General features: G+C 36.8%; 1 protein-coding gene across 1 annotated transcript in view; it reads left to right on the top strand.

The window, feature by feature from the left end:
• The first annotated feature begins 360 nt into the window (after positions 1-360).
• The window catches only part of SP2353 (EGF like, fibronectin type III and laminin G domains protein pikachurin), a 348,551-nt gene continuing 334,128 nt past the window's right edge, over positions 361-14,783 (top strand). Inside the window, 1 exon segment of the mRNA XM_075309229.1 lies at positions 361-904. The gene's annotated coding sequence lies outside the window, so the exon portion shown is untranslated.

Here is a 14,783-nt window from a genome sequence, read left to right as displayed (position 1 = left end):
TCCCTCTGAATATTCATTACCAACAATATGTCTATCAAAATTTCTCTAAATAAATGAGCGATTTGGCATTGCTGACCACCATGACAGAAAACGCAAACTTGGCAACACTTTCCCCAAGCAATTTGGCGTTTGTCATAAAATCCAGTAAATTAGCAACAACCCTCAAACCGATGACAGTTACTACAAATAACGGTAGTTGTGACATACAAACAAGCATTCGTATTAAAATAGAGAGTGCATAAAATGAAGAGAATAAATAACATGAGAACGAGAGTGAGAGAGTCAAAGAAAAAAAGAGAGTAGCTACAGGGTATTTGTAATAGTCTTAGCGTTATTGGAGTCACAAATAACTGTTATTCGTTGTTCTCCCGTCAATTAGTGCGCATCCATTTGTCGTACGCTGGATTTTTAGAAAACGGTTTTTAACAAAACTCTTTGTAAGCAAAAGGAACAAAACAACAAATATAGCATTAAAACAAGAAATATTCCACAAAAAGGAAAATAGGCAAATTATAGTGAAATAAAATGAAAAATACATATGCTAATCCCTACGGATATATCATAAAGATGTTAAAGAAGTGTTGTATAAAAATTCAAAGAAATCAAGAATGAATGGAAAAAATTCTCGATAAATATATGCAAGAGTATTAAATGGAAGATTATGCTCCAGAATTATTGGCAACGGAAATCGAAAATGAAATAAATTTATGATTACAAGTGATTGTGTGAGTTTAGATAATAAAAAAAAACAACTTCATTAGAAAAAAAAACAAGTGTGAAAATCTTCAATTTCTAACAACGAAAAATCTTCAAATTACGAAATAAATTTTAAACCAGAGAAAAAACGAGTTTCTTTCCAAAGTGAATCCCCCCAAAGAAAAAGTAGAATTGTGCTACATCAAAAGTGAGTAAATCAATAATGACAAGAGCAAAGCAAATTTGAATATGAAATAGTTTTCTATAGAAATAATACTAACAAATAAAAGTTGCACAGAATTCTTGTTGGAAAAGTTCTTCATGCGCCCCAAATAAAGTTCCATAGAGAATATGAAAAAGTTTTTGAAAAGTGTCAAAGAAAATTTCTTGTATTTTGTGTTGGCAGTATATTTTTTTGTTTGTTCTTTTATTCTTCTACGACGTGAATGAAATAGTAAAAAAGAATGAAAGAAAAATACTGTCTTATCCCATGCCTACACTGTTTTTTTTTATGTTCATACACTCACATCTCTTGGCTATCAGTAGCAGAGGAGTACTCCACTCATTCACACACAGGAGGCAAAGTCTGTTGTTAGTGTACTAAGCCAAGAGTAAATACTCACTCACAAAAAGGAATAACAAAGAGCGAATGAAGGAATTTCATGGAATAGATGTGTGTAACAAAATTCGAAAGAATGAAATGGGGGAAATATTCAAGAATAAGAAGAAGAAGACTTGCCAAAAATTGGAATTACCACTTGTGTACATTTCTGTAACACGAAGATGGCGGCAATCCCCCACCACACCACACCAGGTTGCAAAAAATACTAACCATCCCCCCTCGTTTCGGGCTACTTCAAACTTCTGATTACCAATATTGTTGTTGTTTTTGTCTTCATTTCGTTTGAGTCCTTTTGTTTTTGTTGTTATTTATTCGTTCGTTGTTGTCGCGTTTTTCGTGTTCGTTTTCTTGTTTTTTTTTGTTGAATTATAAAACCGTTGTACCATTAAAATTTACTACCTACAACTGCTAATGTTGTGTGTGCTACTGGTGTCCACACACTCACACTATTTTCTTGCAAACACACACACACACACACACACGACACGCAAGTTGGATTAAAGAGCTACATTTTGGGGGCTCAGTGTTGCCAACGTATAATATTGTAATACGACATTTTACCAGACTAGAGTGAATGTGAATTAGATACCATAACTAAATTTTTAAAAATTTAAATCTTTCGAGGATGGTGCGATAAATGCTTGGTGTGCAAATAAAGAACAAACATTTAAAAAAAATGGCAATTTATTTGTCAATATATTGTATAAGACGGAAGGTATGACGGACTGAAAGAAAACCAAGTACTCGTTTATCCAAGAGTGTGTCCATATAGTAAATATGTGCAAGCTGATTAAAACCAATCACTGAAATCAAGTGAAATCTTATGGTGTTTTCTTTTCTGAAAAAAGTGCTTTGCCGTCATTTTGTCTGTACAGAATGCGCATTTTTAAAATGTTACCAGCAACCTAAAAAAATGCTATCATTTCAGCGGGCAGAAAAGAATCCAAAGAAGGAAACAGGGCAATCGCAGCACTCTCGATTGTTGGCAGTGCTGAAAATGCCCGTAATTTGCCTCTATGCGTGGCACTATTTTCACAACAGAATTCGAAGCCTTTTCGCACTTTTGCCTGTTTTTTTAGAAAAGAACCTAAAAAGTACATTTTGCGGGCAAAATGCAAAAAAAGTGCGCATTTTTTACAAGAAAAGAATACGCCATTAAATGTGTATAAATTGCTAAACGATATTTACACACCAAAAAATTTCACGAAAATTTTTCCAATTAAAATTTTAATTGAGTTTTAAAAAATATTCAGTTAAAAATTTAATAGATTCAACAAATTTTTTTAAATTGAAACAAAAATCAATCACAAAAATAATTGTATCAATTAATTTTTTAATTGGATCAATTAACTTTTTCATTGATATTCAATTAATTTTTTAATTGATACTATCATTTCTGTGATTGAAGACATTTCAATTAAAAATTAATTGGATCAATTAATTTCGTGATTGAATCAGATTTTTTTTGTGTACTATTGCACACAAAAAAAACTTTTTTCTGATTTAATCACGAAATTAATTGATCAAATTAATTTTTTAATTGAAACGTCTTCATTCACGAAAATGATAGTATCAATCACAGTTTCAATTGGGCATACAAAACATACTTGATTAAAAAATTAATTTATTAATTGATTTCATTAGCAAATTTCAATTAATTGTTTAATTGATTCAATTAAAAATTTAATTGATGTTGATTGCAAAATTCAATTAATTTTTAATTAAAAAACGTAACTTTTTTCAATTAATTTCTTAACTGGCTTAGTGTTTTTATTAGTTTTTTTTGAAATAAATGTTTTAAAAAGTTAATTGTATTAATAAATTTTTTAATTAAAAATTTAAAAAATGTTCACTCATTGACTTAATTAACTTAATGTCTCTATCTTAATTAAAAAGTTAATTGTATCAATTAATTTATTAATTGAAAAAAAATTCAACTTCAATCAACTTTTTAATTGGAAATATTTTGGTGATATTTTTTTCTGTTATGCGACTATTTTTGACACATTACCTCTTTTAATTGCATCTTATTGAGTATATTAATAACAACAAACAGTTATCTTAATTTACAATTAATTATTATTCGAGATTTATGGACAAAGAAGATTAACGAACTTGATCAATAGAGTCATTGAAAAAAAACTCCAAATACAAATCTATCCACGTCTTACTGTATATGGTTCCTTTCGGGCCAATGAACTTTTCCACAGCCTTTAGTATAGTACTGGTTGGGATAACCAACTCAATTTTTGGTTCTGTATGCTAACTTTTAGTGGAGATAACATATAGGAATTATTCGTTTACAAATTTAATCATCTCTACTCCCAATTTGCATCATCGCTTCATATAACTACAAATCCCTTAATCTTGTATTTATTTCGTTTTATTACTGCAGTAATGCAACAACACGCAATTTAATTTTAGAAGCTACTAGCCGAACACGCCTCACTTCGCTGCGCTTTCTTGATTTTTTAAAACTGAGATACTATTTGTTAAATATATCTGATGTCTAAGGAACAACCATATCATTCACAGAATATTTCGAAGGCAAGAAGAAGAGTCCCCTCCTGGACAAATATCAAAGTATTACGTACTTAGTTTCCATATAGGGACCACCCCTACCACCCCCTACCACCCCAGCACATTTCAGGAAAATCAGAAAACTTTAATTTTCAAAAAATGGGGCAAGGAGGAGGTGTAAATCTTCGAACAGATATCGAAGAATAACGTACCCTAAGTTAGGTTATAGTGGCAGCCCGATTATGTTTCAGGTTCACTTAGACTATTCAGTCCATGTGATACCACTTTAACTAAAAGTACCTATTACATATGGGCACTTTTACTTTTAACCACTGGACCTTCTCTATTATTTTCTTTTGTTGAACCAACCAGATTGTACCAAAAACATTAACAGACTGCTTAAGTTAACGCTTAAGTAATGCTTAAGTAATCTAACGCTATATGCCCCTAAAATTTGCTTACGCCTTACACAAAATGCAGGACACTCACACCAGAGGTGTTTAATTGATTCCTTTTTCTCCGCATCATGACAGCTTATACAATAGTCATTATACTTCGCACCTATAGTTTTTGCAAATTCGCCTAAATGGTGATACGGTCAAAATTTGGTCAATATAAACTTGACGTATTTCTTTCAATTTTTCATTTAAAAAACCTGAAGACCCCTCATTTTGAAGGTGTGTGTGTGTGTGTAGAATGTTGCTCCCATTATGATTTTGGAATTCACTCTTCAGTTGTCAATATGCCGCGCATCGCGAAAATCCGAGCTACTCGCACGCAAAGCTGGCAAAATCGCTAAAAGTTGCCAAATCAACCCTTACAAATGTAATTAAAGTGTTTGGGGAACGTTTGTCGACAGCCAGGAAGTCTGGATCGGGGGGAAATCGAAACCCGGAAGCCGCTGAGACGACAAAGAGAGTTGCCGGTAGTTTCAAGCGAAACCCTAACCTCTCTCTCCGAGATGCCGCAAATAAGCTGGGTGTATCGTCTACAACCGTGCATCGAGCAAAAAACGAGCCGGACTATCGACTTACAAGAAGGTAGTGACTCCAAATCGCGATGATAAACAAAATACGACGGCCAAAGCGCGATCCCGGAGGCTGTACACGACGATGTTGACAAAGTTTGACTGTGTGGTAATGGACGACGAAACCTACGTCAAAGCCGACTACAAGCAGCTTCCGGGACAGGAGTTTTATACGGCAAAATGAAGGGGAAAGGTAGCAGATATTTTCAAGCACATAAAACTGTCAAAGTTCGCAAAGAAATATCTGGTTTGGCAAGCCATCTGTACCTGTGGCTTGAAAAGCAGCATTTTCATAGCTTCCGGGACTGTCAACCAAGAAATTTACGTGAAAGAGTGTTTGAATAAACGTCTGCTGCCTTTCCTGAAGAAACACGGTTGTTCCGTACTGTTTTGGCCGGATTTGGCATCTTGCCATTACGGTAAAAAGGCCATGGAGTGGTACGCTGCCAACAACGTGCAGGTGGTTCCCAAGGACAAGAACCCTCCCAACACGCCAGAGCTCTGCCCAATTGAGAAATACTGGGCTATTGTCAAGCGGAACCTAAAGAAGACCAAAAAAAAAAAACTGCTAATGACGAGCAGCAGTTCAAGGCAAACTGGCTTTCTGCGGCGAAGAAGGTGGACAAGGTGGCTGTACAAAATCTGATGACAGGTGTCAAGCGTGAGGCCCGGCAATTCGGATTTGGAAAAAAGCCTAACTGAATATTTTTCCTGAATTTTATACTAATTGAACTTGAAAAAGAAATTTAATTTGATTTTTTAAATAAACGATTTCACCGATTTGCACGCGTTTTCCCTTGACCAAATTTTGACCGTATCACCCATGGCTGAACAAGAAGGTTAAATCATAGGCCCATATGATTACAATTTTTTTATTTCGACAAAATTTTAAGATGTCAAAATCATATGTTTATGGTGATTGCAGCTTTCCAAATGACACTGCATAGCAAATGCATCTCAAACAAACTCGCGCATTCATAGCTGGAGAATTGTTCAAAGATGACTTGAGTATCTTGATAACATATTCCAGACCCAAAATACCACGCACATCAGTTTTTAAGCTGCATCATAAACTGTTTTTGTTAATAGATGGCAAAGATCCATTTGACTGACTTCAATTCTTAACTTTGGTGGATATTATAGCCTTATTTGCCTCATATCGGCGTTCCTCGGATGAATTATCCACTTCACAATCACTCATAGGTGACGCAATTAAATTTGAACCTTTATTTTTCTCTGGATTTGAATTATTTTTTCAGGACAATGAGAGAATAAATAATTGCCACTTTTACCAATGCCATACGATTCTTTTATCAGCTGATTTTGACTTCTTAAAATTGTAAACAACATATTGAAATTTGTTGTTTTTGTTATCGTGATTCAACCTCCTTATTCAGCCATGGTATCACCCTTTATCAGCAGCGACCCGTTATAGCAGATATCAGAAGTGATCAGAAGTGATATCTGACGCTTTGAGAACACTAGCATATCTAGTGTGCGGTTTAAGTTTAAATGGGGCCATATTTGCTTGGTGTCGTTACAACCCTTGCAATTCTCCCATCGGACATTCGCCATCATGACGGCCTTCTCACGCAGTAAAAGCTTGCATGTAGCCAGCGGCATACCAACAGATTCTAGTTCCCCTGGAATATATAAGGCAGTTCCTAGCCTTGCTAACTCACTCGCTTCGCAGTACCCCGGTATGTTCCTATGGTCAGGCACCCATATTAGGTGAATATTGTACTGCTCAGCCACCTCGTTGAGAGATTTGCGGCAGTCGATGGCCGTTTTCGATTTGAGGAACACACAGTCCAAGGATTTTATTGCAGGTTGACTGTCGGAGTATATACTAATGCCAACATTTGTTGGAACAATACTTCTCAGCCAATTCGCCACCTCTCTTATTGGTAATATTTCAGCCTGAAAAATACTACAGTGATTAGGTAATCTTTTCGCTATTCGAATTTCCAGATTTTAGAATATACTCCGAAAGCCACTGGTCCATCCAAGTTGGAGTCATCAGTATAGAAATCTATACAACGTTTATTCCCTGGGTTCTGTGTGCTCAACGCCTTATTGTTGGGAATTAGAGTTTCAAACTTTTTGTCGAAAAGTGGTTTCGCCAGAGTGTAATCTACAACGTTTGGCACATCTGACATTATTTTGAGGACCGAACTGTGACTGAACCTTTTTTTCGACCACAGCGATAGCTCGCGCAACCGCACAGCCGTTGTTGCAACTGACTGTTTGGTCAAAATGTCTAAAGGCAATAGATGCAACATGACATTAAGGGAATTTGTTCCTGTCTTACTGAATGCGCCTGAAATATACAAGCACGCCATACGCTGAACTATATCTAAACTGCTGCTTAAGTGCCAGCCACCAGACTACAATACCATATAACATTATAGGTATAACCACTGCCGTGTATAGCCAATGCACAATTTTCGGTTTTAGTCCCCACTTTTTTCCAATTGCCTTGTTGCACGAGTAGAAAGCTGCCGTGGCTTTTCTCGCCCTTTCTTCAATATTAAGCTTAAAGTTCAGCTTCCTGTCCAAAATAACGCCATGGTATTTTGCAAACTCACCAAAGGGAATTTCAATACCTCCTAAGGATATAGGCTTAACCGTGGGAGTTTTGCGTTCTTTGTAGTACATGACTAGTTCTGTCTTTGAAGGATTTACCCCAAGACCATTCTCTTTCACCCATTTCTCAGTCATTCGGAGGAATTTTCCCCTGACTGCTAGAGCCACATCGTCTGCGTATGCCACCACTTTTATCCTTTGTTTTCCTAGGGTAACCAAAAGGTTATTTATAGCAACATTTCAAAGAAGAGGTGATATAACTCCTCCTTGGGGAGTGCCTCTGTCCACATACCTTTGTATGTTTGCTTGTCCTAGAGTGGCTGAAATACGTCTCTTCGTTAGAAGTTCGTCTAACAGCGTAAGTATACCTGGATCAACATTCAGATTTGTCAGTCCATTTAATATCGAGTTCGGATGGACGTTATTGAATGCCCCTTTGATGTCTAGAAACGCCACGATTGTGTATTTATTGACAGATAGTGAGCTTTCAATAAAGCTAGTTCATGCAATGCGATCTCAGTATAAAGATAATAAGCAGTCGGTGGGTGAAATCGGGGATGCCGCAACAATCCATGATAGTAAAGCTGACATCGCTATAGCTGCCGAGTGCGACATTCCGACGTTAGAGAAAGGAAATAACTGTTATACCGATGCGTCGAAGATGAGTGAGAGGACGAAACAGGGTATATATGTGGAAGACCCAGACACCAAGGTCCTATTCCGATTACTGGACCACAGCACAATCCTGTAGGCAGAAGTGCGTGGTATAACGGAATGTTTTAAATGGCTCGAAAATAACACTAGGCCACAAAGCATAAGAGTATTGAAGTCAATAGCAGACATTGCTTAGCGATGGCGAACTTTATGGGAATGCAAAAGCATAATTAACAAATACCCGAAAACCGACAGGATACGTATCTTATTTGTGTCGGGACATGCCAGAATAAGAGGTAACGTACAGGCAACTGACGATAAGGACTATTATACATCGGGAAGTTAACCTTGAGAACGCAAATGAAATAGAGGCAACGCGAGTTGGATGAATGGGCACGGGCGACACATTAAGCGATGTTGACGCAAGGGCGACAAAAATACTCCATGACACTGACAAAAAAGGACTGGTGAACTATTGTAACGCAAACAGGGATCATATTTATGTTCCGAAAATATACAAAGGATCAAAGGAGTAGCAGATTAATTGCCCAAGGAAAAATAAAATGTTAATTTTGTAATAGCAAGCAGCAAGCACCAACTTAATTCAATATCGCTCCCTGTTACCTAAATAAACACCGCTTTCTATGTGCGAAATATTGGTTTCTATAATTTTTTTCACAAGAATGAACATAGTACCGGCCTTAACCTAACATATTTCGATCAGACTGAAATATATTGTTTCTTTGTTATAAACAAAATACACATGTGGACAGAAAAATAGGAGTATTATTTTTAAACGAGCCCATGGTTTTTATATTTTATGCTTTTCATTGAATATTTCGGATTAATTTATTAAGTAAACTTATTACGTGTACCTGAATATGTTGGAGACAGTTATGCTACCATACGCCGAAGAAAATATGCCACTTGTTTTGAGATTTCAGGAGGATAACGACTCGAAACACCCATCAAAGTAGGTGAGCGAATGGTTTCGGGATCATAATTCGAACGTTGTTGAGTGGCCAAGTCAGTCCACCGACCTCAATCCCATTGACAACCATTGGGGGCGAACTCTAGAGACAACTCTCTATGATTTCTTGCAGCTTCAAACAAGTATATATGGCCGTAAGTTCGGCCAGGCCGAATCTTATGTACCCTCCACCATGGATAACGTAGAAACTTCTACGAAAGACTGTCATCCACAATCGAACTACTTGGGTTGTGGTATCTTAAAACTTCTTAACATCGTTTTCTAAATTGTGAGTTAGTCCATACGTGGTATATATTAGACAAAAAAGTTATGTATAGGTAAGTCTACAAATAATTACGAATCGACATGGACTTATGCACGGTACGTAAAGAGCCATAATTGAAATATTGGAGTCGCTTATATGGGGGCTACATAGAATTATGAACTTGATATGGACAAATTTTTGTGTGATTGTGGATCGATTTATCTGGGGGCTATATATAATTATGGACCGATGTGGACCAATTTTTGCATGATTGTTAGAGACCATAGTTATACTAACATCACGTACCAAATTTCAACCGAATCGGATGAATTTTGCTGTACCAAGGGGCTCCGGAGGTCAAATCTGGGGATCGGTTTATATGGGGCCTATATATACTTATGGACCGATTTCGACCAATTTTCGCATGGGTTTGAGGCCATATATTAACACCACGTACCAAATTTCAACTGAATTTTGGTCTTCCAAGAGGCTCCAGAGGTCAAATCTGGTAATCGGTTTATATGGGGGCTATATATAATTATGGACCGATGTGGACCCATTTTTGCATGGTTGTTAGAGACCATATACTAACACCATGTACCAAATTTCAGCCGGATCGGATGAAATTTGCTTCTCTTAGAGGCTCCGCAACCAATATTTGCATGGTTGTTAGAGACCGTATACTAACACGGTGAATATACAGGATATTAACGACCTGGTTTGATGCTTATTGCAAATACTAACTTTTTTAAAATTCGGCTCAGATTTGGACGAAGCCCCCGTATATTTCGATTTGGGTAAAAATGGCTAAAATACCCACATTTTCCTAGTAACATCGCTACTGCTAAATCGAAAACTTATAAAAATGACTCAAAATTTTCCATAACTCTAATTCATGTTTGTCGACCGGTAAATCATAAATGGACTTTTGGGAAGTTACCTATAAATTGCTTTGGATTTAAATAATTCCCATATTTATACCCACCACCATAGAATGGTGACGGGCATGGCTGAATAAGGAGGTTGAATCACGATAACAAAAACAACAAATTTCAATATGTTGTTTACAATTTTAAGAAGTCAAAATCAGCTGATAAAAGAATCGTATGGCATTGGTAAAAGTGGCAATTATTTATTCTTTCAATTGTCCTGAAAAAATAATTAAAATCCAGAGAAAAATAAAGGTTCAAATTTAATTGTGTCTCCTATGAGTGATTGTGAAGTGGATAATTCATCCGAGGAACGCCGATATGAGACAAATAAGACTATAATACCCACCAAAGTTAAGAATGGAAGTCAGTCAAATGGATCTTCGCCATCTATTAACAAAAACAGTTTATGATGCAGTTTAAAAACTGATGTGCGTGGTATTTTGGGTCTGGAATATGTTATCAAAATACTCAAGTCGTCTTTGAACAATTCTCCAGCTATGAATGCGCGAGTTTGTTTGAGATGCATTTGCTATGCAGTGTCATTTGTCGAAATAAAAAAATTGTAATCATATGGGCCCATGATTTAACCTTCTTGTTCAGCCATGGTGACGGGGGTATAATAAGTTTGTCATTCCGTTTGTAACACATCGAAATATCGATTTGCGACTATAAAAAGTATATATATTCTTGACCAGGGAGAAATTCTAAGATGTCCGTCTGTCTGTCTGTCTGTCTGTCTCTCTGTCTGTTGTAATCACGCTGCAGTCTTCAATAATGAAGCAATCGTGCTGAAATTTTGCACAAACTCGTCTTTTGTCTGCAGACAGGTCAAGTTCGAAGATGGGCTATATCGGTCCAGGTTTTGATATAGGCCCCATATAAACCGACCTCCCGATTTGGGGTCTTGGGCTTATAGAAATCGTAGTTTTTATCCAATTTGCGTGAAATTTGAAATCTAGAGGTATTTTATGACCATAAAGAGGTATGCCAAAAACGGTGAGTATCGGTCCATGTTTTGGTATAGCCCCCCATATAGACCGATCTCCCGATTTGGGGTCTTGGGCTTATAGAAACCGCAGTTTTTATTCAATCTACCTGAAATTGGAAATCTAGAGGTATTGTAGGACCACAAATACGTGTGCCAAAAATTGTGAGTATCGGTCCATATTTTGGTATAGCCCCCATATAGACCGATCTCCCGATTTTACTTCTTGGGCTTATAGAAACCGCAGTTTTTATTCAATCTACCTGAAATTGGAAATCTAGAGGTATTGTAGGACCACAAATACGTGTGCCAAAAATTGTGAGTATCGGTCCATGTTATGGTATTTTAGGACCATAAAGAGGTGTGCCGAAAATGGTGAGTATCGGTCCATATTTTGGTGTAGCCCCCATATAGACCGATTTTCCGATTTTACTTCTTGGGCTTCTAGAATCTGAAGTTTTTATCCTATTTGCCTGAAATTGGAAATCTAGAAGTAGGTTAGGTTAGGTTAGGTGGCAGCCCGATGTATCAGGCTCACTTAGACTATTCAGTCCATTGTGATACCACATTGGTGAACTTCTCTCTCATCACTGAGTGCTGCCCGATTCCATGTTAAGCTCAATGACAAGGGACCTCCTTTTTATAGCCGAGTCCGAACGGCGTTCCACATTGAAGTGAAACCACTTAGAGAAGCTTTGAAACCCTCAGAAATGTCACCAGCATTACTAAGGTGGGATAATCCACCGCTGAAAAACTTTTTGGTGTTCGGTCGAAGCAGGAATCGAACCCATGACCTTGTGTATGCAAGGCGGGCATGCTAACCATTGCACCACGGTGGCTCCCAAATCTAGAGGTATTTTCGGGTCATAAAGAGGTGTGCCGAAAACGGTGAGTATCGGTCCATATTTTTGTATAGCCCCCATAAGAACGATCTCCCGATTTAACTCCTTGGGTTTCTAGAAACCGTAGTTTTTATCTGATTTGCCTGAAATTGTAAATATTCTGGTATTTTAAGCTCACAAAAACGTGTATCGGATTAAGTTTTTATCGGTCCATTTAGTAATGCCTCCATATAGACCGACTTCACTTCTTGAGGGTGTAGAAGGCGCACTGATCATGAAAATTGCTTGAAACTCAATGTAAAATTTCCAGATTTTACTTCTACAGATTTAAGATTTCAAATCAAGACGTTATTTTATAATTTTCTTGCACACTTACAAGAGATGTTAATGATTCATCTAAAACTCAAATAAAAATGGTTCTTATAAATCTAGAATCTGATATAGTCCTCATAGGTGAAATCTTTAAATTTTCTTCGGGAAGTGTCCTCAAGCCCTCCTGAAATTTCAAAGGAAATCCTAATATTTGGTTCATGGTGGTGGGTATTTAAAATTCGGCCCGGCCGAACTTAGTGCTGTATATACTTGTTTTTTATTAACATTGTGGCCAGCTCCAAGGCATTCGCTTATTTAAATGTTAAGCCTAGCGATTTTGTAGCAGTCTAATAAATTTTTGATGGTATCGAAAATGTATATCTACAAAGAGGTAAAGGTCGATTCCGTCCGACTTTATACTTTCGTTACTTGTTTCACGGTAAAATGTTGTCATTTTCAATGTGATTACCCTAAAACTAATCAATTGGTCAATACCTGAATGGAAAAGTATAATGATACAAAAATTTGCAAAAGCCCCACAAAACATTCAGGTTTTATATCCTATTATAAAGCTTTGGCTTTGATTTATGGAGGATTTTGTCAAAAATTCAAAATCAATCATAAAAAAAAAAACAAATTATCAATAAATTTGATATTTGATATTTCACTAGCGACCAGAGAATGAAGCCGACCCATTTTTGTCGGCGGCGGCTGACATTAAATTTTTGCATCCGGCGGCGGCGGCTTGACGGCTAAGCTGATATAAATAAGTCTCTTCGGCGGCGGACAATTATTCATTATAAAATCAATTTGAAGTTATTCGAATGGTAATGAGATTAGTTGTACAACCAATTTTTACATTTCATTCAAATTTTCTGTGGTAAATTTTTGCAAAATTATTATAACACTTTGAAATAGATTGATTGGGGGTGAAAGGCTCAAAATTTTGACTAAAATTACTACAATTATAAATAAAGTTTTTTGATTTAAACTAATATTTTTGATTAATTAGCGGCTAAATTTGAGTTGAGATGAGCCGACATATTCGGCGGCGGCGTCGACTGGCAAAAAATGGCCGGCGGCGACTGAAATCGGCGGCGCGACTCGGCGGCTTCATTCTCTGCTAGCGACTACCCAATGAATGTGTATTGTTTTAAAAGTCAATAATTTGAAATAAATAATCGTTAGAGTCGGTATGCATGGCAACCGTAGTAGCAATTAAGCGAAAAAATTCCACTCACAATCCTAGTGAAATTGCTAGTAATTATATCGTTATATATTTTTCGTTGTTGTATTTAGTATTCAATTCAATTTGACTCTATTCTGACCATTTCTTTAAATTTTCACCTTTTAATTTTGTTGCTCTCTCTCTCGCTCTCTACTACTCTCACTTGCCCTCCCAATGCATACAAAAGTCTCCCAATAATTACGAGTTGCCTGCTTATAGTACTACAATGTCTGCCACCTTCAGAAAACTTTGTCGGCTCAGGACTGTTATTCGTACAATGTACCCACTCACAATCTCCCGTATACATGAAAACAAATAAACATTCGCCCTTACACACTTCCATACCCCCAACACTCAAACTCAAAACTACAATTGTAGCAGTACACGTTTTAGACACACACCCACACGCATCCATACACCACATTTGGCTTTACCAAAAGACCACACTCACTTGTTTGTGCTACTACAAATGCGGCGAAATACGAGGGCTAAATGGCGGTAAGAATGATGGTGGCATTGGTGGAGAGCTTTTACTTACAGTGCGTGCCATGGGAATGTTGGCATTTTATGATTATTTTTATAATGATTACTCGGCTATGAAGATGACGACTGTGACGACAGCAGAGGCGGAATGTAACGGAATGCACGACGAGTAATTATTTGTAATTTATTTAACAATCAAACGGGGATTGAACACATAAAAAGCTGTTGATGAAAGGATGGATAAGCAGAGCTCTCTCTCTCTCCCTCTGCCACTCTTTCTTTCACGGTCTCTTTCTTTTGGTCTTAAAGGACAAGGCTGTTTTGCACACTTGTCTGCACTTGATCTGTGCCCCACTATGTGCTTGTGTGTGTGTGTGTGTGTGTGTAAAAATACAAAATTATAAGTGTGTCTGCGGGCTAGAATGATGTTATAAACTTAAGTGGAACCAACAAACAACTGTGTATGCGTGTAATACTTTTGGCCAAAATGGATGAATGAGTCTTTTGCCACTTGAAAACTTTTATGCGAATTGTGTTTAAGTTGGGTTTTTGTTTCTTTTTGTCAGCACATTAAAATCGAAGGCAAAGAACGTCATTTGAAAAATGGTTTTATCACATTTTTGCAATTATAATGAAATTATAAATTGTTGTTGTTGTTATT

The sequence above is a fragment of the Haematobia irritans genome, chromosome 5 (genome assembly GCF_050003625.1).
Source record: "Haematobia irritans isolate KBUSLIRL chromosome 5, ASM5000362v1, whole genome shotgun sequence".
NCBI classification, from domain to species: domain Eukaryota; kingdom Metazoa; phylum Arthropoda; class Insecta; order Diptera; family Muscidae; genus Haematobia; species Haematobia irritans.
The sequence above is the reverse complement of the archived record's forward strand: the minus strand, read 5'-3'. Positions and strand labels throughout refer to the sequence as shown.